Source organism: Maylandia zebra, linkage group LG3 (assembly GCF_041146795.1).
Source record: "Maylandia zebra isolate NMK-2024a linkage group LG3, Mzebra_GT3a, whole genome shotgun sequence".
NCBI classification, from domain to species: Eukaryota; Metazoa; Chordata; class Actinopteri; order Cichliformes; family Cichlidae; genus Maylandia; species Maylandia zebra.
Genome location: NC_135169.1, coordinates 51,412,415 through 51,429,894, shown reverse-complemented (window position 1 = coordinate 51,429,894; position 17,480 = coordinate 51,412,415). Strand labels below are relative to the sequence as shown.

General features: G+C 53.4%; 1 long non-coding RNA gene and 7 other non-coding genes across 8 annotated transcripts; all 8 read right to left on the bottom strand.

Moving 5' to 3' along the window:
* Window positions 1–457: 457 nt before the first annotated feature.
* On the bottom strand, window positions 458–576 carry LOC143417841 (5S ribosomal RNA). The gene has a single exon (XR_013097988.1). It is a non-coding gene; the product is annotated as a 5S ribosomal RNA (ribosomal RNA).
* Window positions 577–2,660: 2,084 nt separating this feature from the next.
* On the bottom strand, window positions 2,661–2,779 carry LOC143417174 (5S ribosomal RNA). Its single transcript, XR_013097391.1, has one exon. It is a non-coding gene; the product is annotated as a 5S ribosomal RNA (ribosomal RNA).
* A 2,241-nt stretch (window positions 2,780–5,020) lies between these two features.
* Window positions 5,021–5,139, bottom strand: LOC143417163 (5S ribosomal RNA). The gene has a single exon (XR_013097380.1). It is a non-coding gene; the product is annotated as a 5S ribosomal RNA (ribosomal RNA).
* A 1,135-nt stretch (window positions 5,140–6,274) lies between these two features.
* On the bottom strand, window positions 6,275–6,393 carry LOC143417660 (5S ribosomal RNA). Its single transcript, XR_013097806.1, has one exon. It is a non-coding gene; the product is annotated as a 5S ribosomal RNA (ribosomal RNA).
* Window positions 6,394–7,922: 1,529 nt separating this feature from the next.
* On the bottom strand, window positions 7,923–8,041 carry LOC143417152 (5S ribosomal RNA). The gene has a single exon (XR_013097369.1). It is a non-coding gene; the product is annotated as a 5S ribosomal RNA (ribosomal RNA).
* A 1,211-nt stretch (window positions 8,042–9,252) lies between these two features.
* On the bottom strand, window positions 9,253–9,371 carry LOC143417658 (5S ribosomal RNA). The gene has a single exon (XR_013097804.1). It is a non-coding gene; the product is annotated as a 5S ribosomal RNA (ribosomal RNA).
* Window positions 9,372–12,581: 3,210 nt separating this feature from the next.
* On the bottom strand, window positions 12,582–15,330 carry LOC143416580 (uncharacterized). The gene is made up of 4 exons (XR_013096978.1): window positions 14,562–15,330; window positions 14,051–14,203; window positions 13,592–13,682; window positions 12,582–13,001 (listed from the first exon to the last, which is right to left on the bottom strand). It is a non-coding gene; the product is annotated as an uncharacterized LOC143416580 (long non-coding RNA).
* A 312-nt stretch (window positions 15,331–15,642) lies between these two features.
* LOC143417280 (5S ribosomal RNA) lies at window positions 15,643–15,761 on the bottom strand. The gene has a single exon (XR_013097500.1). It is a non-coding gene; the product is annotated as a 5S ribosomal RNA (ribosomal RNA).
* Window positions 15,762–17,480: the final 1,719 nt, after the last annotated feature.

The following is a 17,480-nucleotide window of genomic DNA, read 5'->3' as shown; positions in this document are numbered from 1 at the left end:
GTGTAAGTGGCCTCAGCCAGTGCCACAGGCCCTGGTGTGGTGTAAGTGGCCTGAGCAAGAGCCACAGACCCTGGTGTGGTGTAATTGGCCTCAATAGCAACTAATGCCCTGGTGTGGTGTAGGTGGCCTCAGCCAGCAGCCACAGGCCCTGGTGTGGTGTAAGTGGCCTCAGCCAGCAGCCACAGGCCTTGGTGTGGTGTAAGTCGCCTCATCCAGCAGCCACAGGCCCTGGTGTGGTGTAAGTGGCCTCAGCCAGAGCCACAGGCCCTGATGTGGTGTAAGTGGCCCCAGCCGGTCACTCAGGCCCTGGTGTGGTGTAGGTGGCATCAGCTAGCAGCACAAGACATTGGAAAACAGCCAAAAGCAGTGTCGTTAATGTGCCCTCATTAATGGGCAGCTGCTTTTGGTCTTTTAATACACCCCTTCTCTGGATCAAAAGCAGTTCAATGACATGAAAAGCTTACAGCACCAGGTATTCCCAGGCAGTCTCCCATCCAAGTACTAACCAAGCCCAGCCCTGCTTAGCTTCCGAGATCAGACGAGGTCGGGCGTGCTCAGGGTGGTATGGCCGTAAGCTGCTGGCCCCAGCACAATGTCTCAATTTATGGATTCAAGTGATTAGGTGGCAAGTACCTGAAGTTACGAAGACAATCCTATAACCATAACTGCATGTTTGCATAATACCCTAACCCAAAGGCTCAGTTTGGCATTTATCCAACAGCACAGGCCCTGGATTGTTGAAGATGGCTTCTGGAACCAGCACAGGGCCTGGTGTGTTGTACATGGCCACAGCTAGCAGCACAGGGCCTGGTTGGGTGAAGATGGCCTCGGCCAGAAGCACAGGGTCTGGTGTGATATGAGTGGCCTGAGCAAGAGCCACAGGCCCTGGTGTGGTGTAAGTGCCCTCAGCCAGCAGCCACAGGCCCTGGTGTGGTGTAAGTGGCCTCAGCCAGCAGCCACAGGCCCTGGTGTGGTGTAAGTGGCCTCAGCCAGTGCCACAGGCCCTGGTGTGGTGTAATTGGCCTCAATAGCAACTAAGGCCCTGGTGTGGTGTATGTGGCCTCAGCCAGCAGCCACAGGCCCTGGTGTGGTGTACATGGCCACAGCCAGCAGCCACAGGCCCTGGTGTGGTGTAAGTGGCCTCAATAGCAACTAAGGCCCTGGTGTGGTGTAAGTGGCCTCAGCCAGCAGCCACAGGCCTTGGTGTGGTGTAAGTCACCTCATCCAGCAGCCACAGGCCCTGGTGTGGTGTAAGTGGCCTCAGCCAGCAGCCACAGGCCCTGGTGTGGTGTAAGTGGCCTCAGCCAGTGCCACAGGCCCTGGTGTGGTGTAAGTGGCCTCAGCCAGCAGCCACAGGCCCTGGTGTGGTGTAAGTGGCCTCAGCCAGAGCCACAAGCCCTGGTGTAGTGTAAGTGGCCTCAGCCAGTGCCACAGCCCCTGGTGTGGTGTAAGTGGCCTGAGCAAGAGCCACAGACCCTGGTGTGGTGTAATTGGCCTCAATAGCAACTAAGGCCCTGGTGTGGTGTAGGTGGCCTCAGCCAGCAGCCACAGGCCCTGGTGTGGTGTAAGTGGCCTCAGCCAGTGCCACAGGCCCTGGTGTGGTGTAAGTGGCCTCAGCCAGCAGCCACAGGCACTGGTGTGGTGTAAGTGGCCTCAGCCAGCAGCCACAGGCCCTGGTGTGGTGTAAGTGGCCTCAGCCAGCAGCCACAGGCCCTGGTGTGGTGTAAGTGGCCTGAGCCAGCAGCCACAGGCCCTGGTGTGGTGTAAGTGGCCTCAGCCAGAAGCCACAGGCACTGGTGTGGTGTAAGTGCCCTCAGCCAGCAGCCACAGGCCCTGGTGTGGTGTAAGTGACCTCAGCCAGTAGCCACAGGCCCTGGTGTGGTGTAAGTGACCTCAGCCAGCAGCCACAGGCCCTGGTGTGGTGTAAGTGGCCTCAGCCAGCAGCCACAGGCCCTGGTGTGGTGTAAGTGGCCTGAGCAAGAGCCACAGGCCCTGGTGTGGTGTAAGTGGCCTCAGCCAGAAGCCACAGGCACTGGTGTGGTGTAAGTGACCTCAGCCAGCAGCCACAGGCCCTGGTGTGGTGTAAGTGGCCTCAGCCAGCAGCCACAGGCCCTGGTGTGGTGTAAGTGGCCTCAGCCAGTGCCACAGGCCCTGGTGTGGTGTAAGTGGCCTGAGCAAGAGTCACAGACCCTGGTGTGGTGTAATTGGCCTCAATAGCAACTAATGCCCTGGTGTGGTGTAGGTGGCCTCAGCCAGCAGCCACAGGCCCTGGTGTGGTGTAAGTGGCCTCAGCCAGTGCCACAGGCCCTGGTGTGGTGTAAGTGGCCTGAGCAAGAGCCACAGACCCTGGTGTGGTGTAATTGGCCTCAATAGCAACTAATGCCCTGGTGTGGTGTAAGTGGCCTCAGCCAGCAGCCACAGGCCCTGGTGTGGTGTAAGTGGCCTCAGCCAGTAGCCACAGGCCCTGATGTGGTGTAAGTGGCCCCAGCCGGTCACTCAGGCCCTGGTGTGGTGTAGGTGGCATCAGCTAGCAGCACAAGACATTGGAAAACAGCCAAAAGCAATGTCGTTAATGTGCCCTCATTAATGGGCAGCTGCTTTTGGTCTTTTAATACAACCCTTCTCTGGATCAAAAGCGGTTCAATGACATGAAAAAGAAAGGCTTACAGCACCAGGTATTCCCAGGTAGTCTCCCATCCAAGTACTAACCAAGCCCAGCCCTGCTTAGCTTCCGAGATCAGACGAGGTCGGGCGTGCTCAGGGTGGTATGGCCGTAAGCTGATGGCCCCAGCACAATGTCTCAATTTATGGATTCAACTGATTAGGTGGCAAGTACCTGAAGTTACGAAGACAATCCTATAACCATAACTGCATGTTTGCATAATACCCTAACCCAAAGGCTCAGTTTGGCATTTATCCAACAGCACAGGCCCTGGATTGTTGAAGATGGCTTCTGGAACCAGCACAGGGCCTGGTGTGTTGTACATGGCCACAGCTAGCAGCACAGGGCCTGGTTGGGTGAAGATGGCCTCGGCCAGAAGCACAGGGTCTGGTGTGATATGAGTGGCCTGAGCAAGAGCCACAGGCCCTGGTGTGGTGTAAGTGCCCTCAGCCAGCAGCCACAGGCCCTGGTGTGGTGTAAGTGGCCTCAGCCAGTGCCACAGGCCCTGGTGTGGTGTAATTGGCCTCAATGGCAACTAAGGCCCTGGTGTGGTGTATGTGGCCTCAGCCAGCAGCCACAGGCCCTGGTGTGGTGTACATGGCCACAGCCAGCAGCCACAGGCCCTGGTGTGGTGTAAGTGGCCTCAATAGCAACTAAGGCCCTGGTGTGGTGTAAGTGGCCTCAGCCAGCAGCCACAGGCCTTGGTGTGGTGTAAGTCGCCTCATCCAGCAGCCACAGGCCCTGGTGTGGTGTAAGTGGCCTCAGCCAGCAGCCACAGGCCCTGGTGTGGTGTAAGTGGCCTCAGCCAGTGCCACAGGCCCTGGTGTGGTGTAAGTGGCCTCAGCCAGCAGCCACAGGCCCTGGTGTGGTGTAAGTGGCCTCAGCCAGAGCCACAGGCCCTGGTGTAGTGTAAGTGGCCTCAGCCAGTGCCACAGCCCCTGGTGTGGTGTAAGTGGCCTGAGCAAGAGCCACAGACCCTGGTGTGGTGTAATTGGCCTCAATAGCAACTAAGGCCCTGGTGTGGTGTAGGTGGCCTCAGCCAGCAGCCACAGGCCCTGGTGTGGTGTAAGTGGCCTCAGCCAGTGCCACAGGCCCTGGTGTGGTGTAAGGGGCCTCAATAGCAACTAATGCCCTGGTGTGGTTGTAAGTGGCCTCAGCCAGCAGCCACAGGCACTGGTGTGGTGTAAGTGGCCTCAGCCAGCAGCCACAGGCCCTGGTGTGGTGTAAGTGGCCTCAGCCAGCAGCCACAGGCCCTGGTGTGGTGTAAGTGGCCTGAGCCAGCAGCCACAGGCCCTGGTGTGGTGTAAGTGGCCTCAGCCAGAAGCCACAGGCACTGGTGTGGTGTAAGTGCCCTCAGCCAGCAGCCACAGGCCCTGGTGTGGTGTAAGTGACCTCAGCCAGCAGCCACAGGCCCTGGTGTGGTGTAAGTGGCCTCAATAGCAACTAATGCCCTGGTGTGGTGTAAGTGGCCTCAGCCAGCAGCCACAGACACTGGTGTGGTGTAAGTGCCCTCAGCCAGCAGCCACAGGCCCTGGTGTGGTGTAAGTGGCCTCAGCCAGCAGCCACAGGCCCTGGTGTGGTGTAAGTGGCCTCAGCCAGCAGCCACAGGCCCTGGTGTGGTGTAAGTGGCCTGAGCAAGAGCCACAGGCCCTGGTGTGGTGTAAGTGGCCTCAGCCAGAAGCCACAGGCACTGGTGTGGTGTAAGTGCCCTCAGCCAGCAGCCACAGGCCCTGGTGTGGTGTAAGTGACCTCAGCCAGCAGCCACAGGCCCTGGTGTGGTGTAAGTGGCCTCAGCCAGCAGCCACAGGCCCTGGTGTGGTGTAAGTGGCCTCAGCCAGTGCCACAGGCCCTGGTGTGGTGTAAGTGGCCTGAGCAAGAGTCACAGACCCTGGTGTGGTGTAATTGGCCTCAATAGCAACTAATGCCCTGGTGTGGTGTAGGTGGCCTCAGCCAGCAGCCACAGGCCCTGGTGTGGTGTAAGTGGCCTCAGCCAGTGCCACAGGCCCTGGTGTGGTGTAAGTGGCCTGAGCAAGAGCCACAGACCCTGGTGTGGTGTAATTGGCCTCAATAGCAACTAATGCCCTGGTGTGGTGTAAGTGGCCTCAGCCAGCAGCCACAGGCCCTGGTGTGGTGTAAGTGGCCTCAGCCAGCAGCCACAGGCCCTGATGTGGTGTAAGTGGCCCCAGCCGGTCACTCAGGCCCTGGTGTGGTGTAGGTGGCATCAGCTAGCAGCACAAGACATTGGAAAACAGCCAAAAGCAATGTCGTTAATGTGCCCTCATTAATGGGCAGCTGCTTTTGGTCTTTTAATACACCCCTTCTCTGGATCAAAAGCGGTTCAATGACATGAAAAAGAAAGGCTTACAGCACCAGGTATTCCCAGGTAGTCTCCCATCCAAGTACTAACCAAGCCCAGCCCTGCTTAGCTTCCGAGATCAGACGAGGTCGGGCGTGCTCAGGGTGGTATGGCCGTAAGCTGCTGGCCCCAGCACAATGTCTCAATTTATGGATTCAACTGATTAGGTGGCAAGTACCTGAAGTTACGAAGACAATCCTTTAACCATACCTGCATGTTTGCATAATACCCTAACCCAAAGGCTCAGTTTAGCATTTATCTAACAGCACAGGCCCTGGATTGTTGAAGATGGCCTCAGGAACCAGCACAGGGCCTGGTGTGTTGTACATGGCCACAGCTAGCAGCACAGGGCCTGGTTTGGTGAAGATGGCCTAGGCCAGAAGCGCAGGGCCTGGTGTGATGTGAGTGGCCTGAGCAAGAGCCACAGGCCCTGGTGTGGTGTAAGTGGCCTCAGCCAGAAGCCACAGGCACTGGTGTGGTGTAAGTGGCCTCAGCCAGCAGCCACAGGCCCTGGTGTGGTGTAAGTGGCCTCAGCCAGCAGCCACAGGCCCTGGTGTGGTGTAAGTGGCCTCAGCCAGCAGCCACAGGCCCTGGTGTGGTGTAAGTGGCCTCAGCCAGAGCCACAGGCCCTGGTGTGGTGTAAGTGGCCTCAGCCAGTGCCACAGGCCCTGGTGTGATGTAAGTGGCCTGAGCAAGAGCCACAGACCCTGGTGTGGTGTAATTGGCCTCAATAGCAACTAATGCCCTGGTGTGGTGTAGGTGGCCTCAGCCAGCAGCCACAGGCCCTGGTGTGGTGTAAGTGGCCTCAATAGCAACTAATGCCCTGGTGTGGTGTAAGTGGCCTCAGCCAGCAGCCACAGGCCCTGGTGTGGTGTAAGTGGCCTGAGCAAGAGCCACAGACCCTGGTGTGGTGTAATTGGCCTCAATAGCAACTAAGGCCCTGGTGTGGTGTAGGTGGCCTCAGCCAGCAGCCACAGGCACTGGTGTGGTGTAAGTGGCCTCAGCCAGCAGCCACAGGCCCTGGTGTGGTGTAAGTGGCCTCAGCCAGCAGCCACAGGCCCTGATGTGGTGTAAGTGGCCCCAGCCGGTCACTCAGGCCCTGGTGTGGTGTAGGTGGCATCAGCTAGCAGCACAAGACATTGGAAAACAGCCAAAAGCAATGTCGTTAATGTGCCCTCATTAATGGGCAGCTGCTTTTGGTCTTTTAATACACCCCTTCTCTGGATCAAAAGCGGTTCAATGACATGAAAATGAAAGGCTTACAGCACCAGGTATTCCCAGGCAGTCTCCCATCCAAGTACTAACCAAGCCCAGCCCTGCTTAGCTTCCGAGATCAGACGAGGTCGGGCGTGCTCAGGGTGGTATGGCCGTAAGCTGCTGGCCCCAGCACAATGTCTCAATTTATGGATTCAACTGATTAGGTGGCAAGTACCTGAAGTTACGAAGACAATCCTTTAACCATACCTGCATGTTTGCATAATACCCTAACCCAAAGGCTCAGTTTAGCATTTATCTAACAGCACAGGCCCTGGATTGTTGAAGATGGCCTCAGGAACCAGCACAGGGCCTGGTGTGTTGTACATGGCCACAGCTAGCAGCACAGGGCCTGGTTTGGTGAAGATGGCCTCGGCCAGAAGCGCAGGGCCTGGTGTGATGTGAGTGGCCTGAGCAAGAGCCACAGGCCCTGGTGTGGTGTAAGTGGCCTCAGCCAGAAGCCACAGGCACTGGTGTGGTGTAAGTGGCCTCAGCCAGCAGCCACAGGCCCTGGTGTGCTGTAAGTGGCCTCAGCCAGCAGCCACAGGCCCTGGTGTGGTGTAAATGGCCTCAGCCAGCAGCCACAGGCCCTGGTGTGGTGTAAGTGGCCTCAGCCAGAGCCACAGGCCCTGGTGTGGTGTAAGTGGCCTCAGCCAGTGCCACAGGCCCTGGTGTGGTGTAAGTGGCCTGAGCAAGAGCCACAGACCCTGGTGTGGTGTAATTGGCCTCAATAGCAACTAATGCCCTGGTGAGGTGTAGGTGGCCTCAGCCAGCAGCCACAGGCCCTGGTGTGGTGTAAGTGGCCTCAGCCAGTGCCACAGGCCCTGGTGTGGTGTAAGGGGCCTCAATAGCAACTAATGCCCTGGTGTGGTGTAAGTGGCCTCAGCCAGCAGCCACAGGCACTGGTGTGGTGTAAGTGGCCTCAGCCAGCAGCCACAGGCCCTGGTGTGGTGTAAGTGGCCTCAGCCAGCAGCCACAGGCCCTGGTGTGGTGTAAGTGGCCTGAGCCAGCTGCCACAGGCCCTGGTGTGGTGTAAGTGGCCTCAGCCAGAAGCCACAGGCACTGGTGTGGTGTAAGTGCCCTCAGCCAGCAGCCACAGGCCCTGGTGTGGTGTAAGTGGCCTCAGCCAGCAGCCACAGGCCCTGGTGTGGTGTAAGTGGCCTCAGCCAGTGCCACAGGCCCTGGTGTGGTGTAAGTGGCCTGAGCAAGAGTCACAGACCCTGGTGTGGTGTAATTGGCCTCAATAGCAACTAATGCCCTGGTGTGGTGTAGGTGGCCTCAGCCAGCAGCCACAGGCCCTGGTGTGGTGTAAGTGGCCTCAGCCAGTGCCACAGGCCCTGGTGTGGTGTAAGTGGCCTGAGCAAGAGCCACAGACCCTGGTGTGGTGTAATTGGCCTCAATAGCAACTAATGCCCTGGTGTGGTGTAAGTGGCCTCAGCCAGCAGCCACAGGCCCTGATGTGGTGTAAGTGGCCCCAGCCGGTCACTCAGGCCCTGGTGTGGTGTAGGTGGCATCAGCTAGCAGCACAAGACATTGGAAAACAGCCAAAAGCAATGTCGTTAATGTGCCCTCATTAATGGGCAGCTGCTTTTGGTCTTTTAATACACCCCTTCTCTGGATCAAAAGCGGTTCAATGACATGAAAATGAAAGGCTTACAGCACCAGGTATTCCCAGGTAGTCTCCCATCCAAGTACTAACCAAGCCCAGCCCTGCTTAGCTTCCGAGATCAGACGAGGTCGGGCGTGCTCAGGGTGGTATGGCCGTAAGCTGCTGGCCCCAGCACAATGTCTCAATTTATGGATTCAACTGATTAGGTGGTAAGTACCTGAAGTTACGAAGACAATCCTTTAACCATACCTGCATGTTTGCATAATAACCTAACCCAAAGGCTCAGTTTAGCATTTATCTAACAGCACAGGCCCTGGATTGTTGAAGATGGCCTCAGGAACCAGCACAGGGCCTGGTGTGTTGTACATGGCCACAGCTAGCAGCACAGGGCCTGGTTTGGTGAAGATGGCCTCGGCCAGAAGCGCAGGGCCTGGTGTGATGTGAGTGGCCTGAGCAAGAGCCACAGGCCCTGGTGTGGTGTAAGTGGCCTCAGCCAGAAGCCACAGGCACTGGTGTGGTGTAAGTGGCCTCAGCCAGCAGCCACAGGCCCTGGTGTGGTGTAAGTGGCCTCAGCCAGCAGCCACAGGCCCTGGTGTGGTGTAAGTGGCCTCAGCCAGAGCCACAGGCCCTGGTGTGGTGTAAGTGGCCTCAGCCAGTGCCACAGGCCCTGGTGTGGTGTAAGTGGCCTGAGCAAGAGCCACAGACCCTGGTGTGGTGTAATTGGCCTCAATAGCAACTAATGCCCTGGTGTGGTGTAGGTGGCCTCAGCCAGCAGCCACAGAGCCTGGTGTGGTGTAAGTGGCCTCAATAGCAACTAATGCCCTGGTGTGGTGTAAGTGGCCTCAGCCAGCAGCCACAGGCCCTGGTGTGGTGTAAGTGGCCTGAGCAAGAGCCACAGACCCTGGTGTGGTGTAATTGGCCTCAATAGCAACTAAGGCCCTGGTGTGGTGTAGGTGGCCTCAGCCAGCAGCCACAGGCCCTGGTGTGGTGTAAGTGGCCTCAGCCAGTGCCACAGGCCCTGGTGTGGTGTAAGTGGCCTGAGCAAGAGCCACAGACCCTGGTGTGGTGTAATTGGCCTCAATAGCAACTAATGCCCTGGTGTGGTGTAAGTGGCCTCAGCCAGCAGCCACAGGCCCTGGTGTGGTGTAAGTGGCCTCAGCCAGCAGCCACAGGCCCTGATGTGGTGTAAGTGGCCCCAGCCGGTCACTCAGGCCCTGGTGTGGTGTAGGTGGCATCAGCTAGCAGCACAAGACATTGGAAAACAGCCAAAAGCAATGTCGTTAATGTGCCCTCATTAATGGGCAGCTGCTTTTGGTCTTTTAATACACCCCTTCTCTGGATCAAAAGCGGTTCAATAACATGAAAATGAAAGGCTTACAGCACCAGGTATTCCCAGGCAGTCTCCCATCCAAGTACTAACCAAGCCCAGCCCTGCTTAGCTTCCGAGATCAGACGAGGTCGGGCGTGCTCAGGGTGGTATGGCCGTAAGCTGCTGGCCCCAGCACAATGTCTCAATTTATGGATTCAAGTGATTAGGTGGCAAGTACCTGAAGTTACGAAGACAATCCTTTAACCATACCTGCATGTTTGCATAATACCCTAACCCAAAGGCTCAGTTTAGCATTTATCTAACAGCACAGGCCCTGGATTGTTGAAGATGGCCTCAGGAACCAGCACAGGGCCTGGTGTGTTGTACATGGCCACAGCTAGCAGCACAGGGCCTGGTTTGGTGAAGATGGCCTCGGCCAGAAGCGCAGGGCCTGGTGTGATGTGAGTGGCCTGAGCAAGAGCCACAGGCCCTGGTGTGGTGTAATTGGCCTCAATAGCAACTAAGGCCCTGGTGTGGTGTAAGTGGCCTCAGCCAGAAGCCACAGGCACTGGTGTGGTGTAAGTGGCCTCAGCCAGCAGCCACAGGCCCTGGTGTGGTGTAAGTGGCCTCAGCCAGCAGCCACAGGCCCTGGTGTGGTGTAAGTGGCCTCAGCCAGCAGCCACAGGCCCTGGTGTGGTGTAAGTGGCCTCAGCCAGAGCCACAGGCCCTGGTGTGGTGTAAGTGGCCTCAGCCAGTGCCACAGGCCCTGGTGTGGTGTAAGTGGCCTGAGCAAGAGCCACAGACCCTGGTGTGGTGTAATTGGCCTCAATAGCAACTAATGCCCTGGTGTGGTGTAGGTGGCCTCAGCCAGCAGCCACAGGCCCTGGTGTGGTGTAAGTGGCCTCAATAGCAACTAATGCCCTGGTGTGGTGTAAGTGGCCTCAGCCAGCAGCCACAGGCCCTGGTGTGGTGTAAGTGGCCTCAGCCAGTGCCACAGGCCCTGGTGTGGTGTAAGTGGCCTGAGCAAGAGCCACAGACCCTGGTGTGGTGTAATTGGCCTCAATAGCAACTAATGCCCTGGTGTGGTGTAGGTGGCCTCAGCCAGCAGCCACAGGCCCTGGTGTGGTGTAAGTGGCCTCAGCCAGTGCCACAGGCCCTGGTGTGGTGTAATTGGCCTCAATAGCAACTAATGCCCTGGTGTGGTGTAAGTGGCCTCAGCCAGCAGCCACAGGCACTGGTGTGGTGTAAGTGGCCTCAGCCAGCAGCCACAGGCCCTGGTGTGGTGTAAGTGGCCTCAGCCAGCAGCCACAGGCCCTGGTGTGGTGTAAGTGGCCTGAGCCAGCAGCCACAGGCCCTGGTGTGGTGTAAGTGGCCTCAGCCAGAAGCCACAGGCACTGGTGTGGTGTAAGTGCCCTCAGCCAGCAGCCACAGGCCCTGGTGTGGTGTAAGTGACCTCAGCCAGCAGCCACAGGCCCTGGCGTGGTGTAAGTGGCCTCAGCCAGCAGCCACAGGCCCTGGTGTGGTGTAAGTGGCCTCAGCCAGTGCCACAGGCCCTGGTGTGGTGTAAGGGGCCTCAATAGCAACTAATGCCCTGGTGTGGTGTAAGTGGCCTCAGCCAGCAGCCACAGGCCCTGGTGTGGTGTAAGTGGCCTCAGCCAGCAGCCACAGGCCCTGGTGTGGTGTAAGTGCCCTCAGCCAGCAGCCACAGGCCCTGGTGTGGTGTAAGTGGCCTCAGCCAGCAGCCACAGGCCCTGGTGTGGTGTAAGTGGCCTGAGCCAGCAGCCACAGGCCCTGGTGTGGTGTAAGTGGCCTGAGCAAGAGCCACAGGCCCTGGTGTGGTGTAAGTGGCCTCAGCCAGAAGCCACAGGCCCTGGTGTGGTGTAAGTGCCCTCAGCCAGCAGCCACAGGCCCTGGTGTGGTGTAAGTGACCTCAGCCAGCAGCCACAGGCCCTGGTGTGGTGTAAGTGGCCTCAGCCAGCAGCCACAGGCCCTGGTGTGGTGTAAGTGACCTCAGCCAGCAGCCACAGGCCCTGGTGTGGTGTAAGTGGCCTCAGCCAGCAGCCACAGGCCCTGGTGTGGTGTAAGTGGCCTCAGCCAGTGCCACAGGCCCTGGTGTGGTGTAAGTGGCCTGAGCAAGAGTCACAGACCCTGGTGTGGTGTAATTGGCCTCAATAGCAACTAATGCCCTGGTGTGGTGTAGGTGGCCTCAGCCAGCAGCCACAGGCCCTGGTGTGGTGTAAGTGGCCTCAGCCAGTGCCACAGGCCCTGGTGTGGTGTAAGTGGCCTGAGCAAGAGCCACAGACCCTGCACTGAAAAAAATATGTTGTTGGATTTACTTAATTCAATGGTGGACATTTGTTGCACACAGATGTTTTGCTTTGGCAGCAACTTAAACAATTGAGTTAAATTAACACAATTTATTCATGTTCAATAAATCTGTGCAATTTGTGTTGATAAAATGTGACTTAAACATGTTTTGATGAAGTAATTTGAGTTCTTGAAATATTTTAATCCTTCACAATTTTCTCACTTTATCCCAACACCATTCAATAACTTTTACCCAATACTACTTGGTCACTTAAATACTACATGTTATCTTCAAATTACATTTTGCTATTATATTCTAGTATCAAATACACAATTTTCAAATGGAGGCCTTATAACAGATTGTATTGTTCTCTTCCAAGATGGTTGCTGGCATCCACCAGTAACCTTTCAAAACAACATGTCTAATTTCACTGCAGTAGTTAAAGAATTAAACTGACATTACTCCTCTACTGAATCTATATAAATCAACAGTTAAATAATGTCAGTTCTTCCGTGTTCTCTGGAATCAATCGCAGCAAAGAAATTAGACTGTTTCTTTTGAAAAATGTTGGGAAAGAACAATACAAAACATTCTATTTAAGGCCTCTGACATCAAGATTCAGTTAAACAACAATTATAACTAAACAATTTGAGGTAATGTTAGTTTCCATTAACATTAAATTAGGTTACTGAATTGGCAAACACCTTCCTATTAACACTACCCATTTTACCCCAATAACTAAAGAAATTAGCACTTGCAGGTCAAAACCTTTATTCAAGAGACGCAAAAATAACATTGATACAGTGACTGTCAAAAATTACAGCACTGATCATACTGTGACATCTTGGTTCAAAACAGCACACTTAGAAATATTCAACGTTCTTTACTCACTGAATGAAACTGAAAATACCATTTCACACGACCCATATGGGATATTTAGACTGTATAACTGTTCACGCTACATCTCTTCACTAGTAAAAGAAAGAAAAAATACAAAGAGAAATTTTAAAATGCTGCCAAACAGACAAACAGAACTTGTACAGAGCAAAAGGAAAAACAAACAACAACAAAAAACAGCTTGTCCTCATGGCAGTTGCAGAGTATATAAAAATGAACCCTGCGATCCGTTCCTGGAATTGAGCTTCAAAAATGCAGCAGAACAAGTGTGAGATTTAAATGTCCTCTCACCTAGAGCTGGTCACCTCACATGCATAACAGTGAGCTTCGTTGCAGGAGCAGTTTTGTCTTAGTTGTGAGCTTTTCTTGAGAGCTGAGTTGCATCCAACTCCATTACCACCCTTTGAATCACCTCAAAAGTGTAGCAGAGTTGTGATGGGTAACTCATGTTGAAGGAATAAAAAAGGTCCAAACAGCATGGCTACTGCAAAGGTCACGTTATCCAGATCTTGAAGAACAACATCAGAAAAGTCATTGCCTGGCGCATCTCTGGAGACAGATGTTCATTGTGGTTTTCTCAATCTGTGCAGTGGCCTCAGTCAAGTCCTGGTTAAACACAAAACATTTCTTTAAGATTCCTTTTTAAACTCATCTCTTTTGAATCTACCAGTTCTAATGTTAGAGTAATTTAAACCAATGCAAGCAACATAGTAAATAGCTATAGCCAAAGAGTGGCCTGCCATGCTGCCATTCATGGTCTAACAGAGTTTCTAAGAGAGGGTGAAAAACATAATAATTTCAAATGCTTTACATTAGTTTTTGTTAGAAAGACACCGGCCCATCAGAAATCCAGGTTATGTCACTCAGAAGATGTTAGAATTTAGACTTTCAGCCCCACAATTTGGTTAGCTGTTGGTCAGTTGGTCTTTTTTTTTTTTTTTCAAACAAAAGCTAATGTAAATACTGGTGGGATTTTCCTTTGTTCACTAGAATGACAAATTTAAAGTTTTTTCACACTGATGTGACCCCTAATACAGGGGTGGGGGTGGGGCCTCAAGGGCCGGCGGCCGAGTTCACTACCAGGCCTTCAAATTATTAAAGGACTACTGGTCATAACCAGTCCAATGAGGATCAAGTGGATAACTAAATGCATTTTTAAATGTTGCAAATCCACAATCTACTCATAAAACACTCACCATGAACTCCTGCACCAAGATGTTGCAATTGTCTTTCACACAGATGCGGAGCACTTTGATGAGGGACTCCGAGCATTAATGTCATCCTTGACTATTATAACAAAGAAAACAAAGATTTGTGAACTTTTCAGTAGCACAGAAGAAAATGATCCCAGACAAAAACTCTTGACTTTTTAAACCAGTCAACATGCAACACCAGCATCTACAAAGCAATAGCAAAAGTTCCTGTTTGACATCAACTTTATGGATATATAGTTTCCAGAACATTTATTTTTTAAAAAAAAGATAAATTTTTCTCAGTGGGCCAGTAAATGCATGACGAAAATTATGGCATCCTTTTAGTGGAATCATTACTCACAGGTAATAGTTGACTGTTTCAATGGATGTAGCATAAAAATCTTTTACTGACCTAATGCAATACATATACACTTTGTAGTTAAAGAATTTTAAAGTTCTTACTGTCATAATGGCAGCTACATCCTTTAGCTTTGTGCCCTGTTCCCCCGATCACTTTGCAAACACTTTCAGCAGACTGTCAGAGAAAAACTCAGCTCCGTCAGAAACCTTGACTGTAAAGGCATGGTTGGGATGCACTGGAATGCTGCATTTTATCTGAAATGACATAAAATTATTTTGAAATAACAGCAGGCACTGTGCTTGGTTAATCAGTAATGTTTTGTTGAATAAAAACTGTGTTTCCAGATCTTATGGGATTAAAAAAAATCCAAAGATGTTTGTTTCTGATTTGCAACCCAACAACCCACAAGTTACAACCTCATTTCAGTTCAAGTGTGCATTAATGCGAGTCCAGTAATCACCTTTCTGACAATACATACAGGTATAAGTTAAACCTATGGCAGATTTTGGATCTCTCAGTTGTATTAATAGGGTGAGTATGCATGCACCTAATAATTATAAAAAACCTATTATAATTAAGTTACAGAAACGAAAATAGAATATACTTTCTTACCATAACACCTTGAACCCACAATCCATCAGCTGACTCCTGGTGAAATGCAGAATAGAGGTCATCTCTCAATGTGCAGCAAAAAAAACAAAAACAAAAGGACAGCAGGTGAGGGCAGGAGGGGTAGGGATGTAAGCTAGCATAATGCCGCTGATGATATTAGCTAAAGCTGTTCAATGTCCAAAATCTCACTAACACCACGGTGCAGTAAATACACAATGTAACTGAAGAGTCAGTTGGCAAATCTATTCACACAGAAAACCAAATTATGTTATGAGTGCCTCGTAATTAGGTTTAATGTGATATTACGGCTCTTGTGCCAAAGACAAATTCAAATGAAAAAGCGCCAATTCTTTGATAACAGATAAAACAGCAAATAAGCTAACGGCTCTTTTTTAGCATGTTACATGGCGACACTCTAGACGTTTAACTACATTTGGCTGAAATATGGTAAATATTAATTCAAAAAATCAAGACATACCAAAAACGTAGAGTTGGCTGCTCGACTTGACTGAGATGGATGCCTTTTTTAAACCACGATCCAAAGCCCGCGAGATGAAATCACGCGTGGTTTCACGAGATTTAACGTTGCTATCTTATTGACTTACTTCACCTGAACATGATATGAACAATTTAATACACCCTTTCTGCATATCATGTAGTTTTTACACTATATAGTTACATTTAACTTTAAAACATGAGGCAATTGTGTTAAATACATGCAAGATGCTTACATAAATCCAAGAGATGGCCAGTCCCTTTTTTTCAGTGTGGTGTGGTGTAATTGGCCTCAATAGCAACTAATGCCCTGGTGTGGTGTAAGTGGCCTCAGCCAGCAGCCACAGGCCCTGGTGTGGTGTAAGTGGCCTCAGCCAGCAGCCACAGGCCCTGATGTGGTGTAAGTGGCCCCAGCCGGTCACTCAGGCCCTGGTGTGGTGTAGGTGGCATCAGCTAGCAGCACAAGACATTGGAAAACAGCCAAAAGCAATGTCGTTAATGTGCCCTCATTAATGGGCAGCTGCTTTTGGTCTTTTAATACACCCCTTCTCTGGATCAAAAGCGGTTCAATGACATGAAAATGAAAGGCTTACAGCACCAGGTATTCCCAGGTAGTCTCCCATCCAAGTACTAACCAAGCCCAGCCCTGCTTAGCTTCCAAGATCAGACGAGGTCGGGCGTGCTCAGGGTGGTATGGCCGTAAGCTGCTGGCCCCAGCACAATGTCTCAATTTATGGATTCAACTGATTAGGTGGCAAGTACCTGAAGTTACGAAGACAAACCTTTAACCATACCTGCATGTTTGCATAATACCCTAACCCAAAGGCTCAGTTTAGCATTTATCTAACAGCACAGGCCCTGGATTGTTGAAGATGGCCTCAGGAACCAGCACAGGGCCTGGTGTGTTGTACATGGCCACAGCTAGCAGCACAGGGCCTGGTTTGGTGAAGATGGCCTCGGCCAGAAGCGCAGGGCCTGGTGTGATGTGAGTGGCCTGAGCAAGAGCCACAGGCCCTGGTGTGGTGTAAGTGGCCTCAGCCAGAAGCCACAGGCACTGGTGTGGTGTAAGTGGCCTCAGCAAGCAGCCACAGGCCCTGGTGTGGTGTAAGTGGCCTCAGCCAGCAGCCACAGGCCCTGGTGTGGTGTAAGTGGCCTCAGCCAGCAGCCACAGGCCCTGGTGTGGTGTAAGTGGCCCCAGCCAGCAGCCACAGGCCCTGGTGTGGTGTAAGTGGCCTCAGCCAGAGCCACAGGCCCTGGTGTAGTGTAAGTGGCCTCAGCCAGTGCCACAGGCCCTGGTGTGGTGTAAGTGGCCTGAGCAAGAGCCACAGACCCTGGTGTGGTGTAATTGGCCTCAATAGCAACTAAGGCCCTGGTGTGGTGTAGGTGGCCTCAGCCAGCAGCCACAGGCCCTGGTGTGGTGTAAGTGGCCTCAGCCAGTGCCACAGGCCCTGGTGTGGTGTAAGGGGCCTCAATAGCAACTAATGCCCTGGTGTGGTGTAAGTGGCCTCAGCCAGCAGCCACAGGCACTGGTGTGGTGTAAGTGGCCTCAGCCAGCAGCCACAGGCCCTGGTGTGGTGTAAGTGGCCTCAGCCAGCAGCCACAGGCCCTGGTGTGGTGTAAGTGGCCTGAGCCAGCAGCCACAGGCCCTGGTGTGGTGTAAGTGGCCTCAGCCAGAAGCCACAGGCACTGGTGTGGTGTAAGTGCCCTCAGCCAGCAGCCACAGGCCCTGGTGTGGTGTAAGTGACCTCAGCCAGCAGCCACAGGCCCTGGTGTGGTGTAAGTGGCCTCAATAGCAACTAATGCCCTGGTGTGGTGTAAGTGGCCTCAGCCAGCAGCCACAGGCACTGGTGTGGTGTAAGTGCCCTCAGCCAGCAGCCACAGGCCCTGGTGTGGTGTAAGTGGCCTGAGCCAGCAGCCACAGGCCCTGGTGTGGTGTAAGTGGCCTCAGCCAGAAGCCACAGGCACTGGTGTGGTGTAAGTGCCCTCAGCCAGCAGCCACAGGCCCTGGTGTGGTGTAAGTGACCTCAGCCAGCAGCCACAGGCCCTGGTGTGGTGTAAGTGGCCTCAATAGCAACTAATGCCCTGGTGTGGTGTAAGTGGCCTCAGCCAGCAGCCACAGGCACTGGTGTGGTGTAAGTGCCCTCAGCCAGCAGCCACAGGCCCTGGTGTGGTGTAAGTGGCCTCAGCCAGCAGCCACAGGCCCTGGTGTGGTGTAAGTGGCCTCAGCCAGCAGCCACAGTCCCTGGTGTGGTGTAAGTGGCCTGAGCAAGAGCCACAGGCCCTGGTGTGGTGTAAGTGGCCTCAGCCAGAAGCCACAGGCACTGGTGTGGTGTAAGTGCCCTCAGCCAGCAGCCACAGGCCCTGGTGTGGTGTAAGTGACCTCAGCCAGCAGCCACAGGCCCTGGTGTGGTGTAAGTGGCCTCA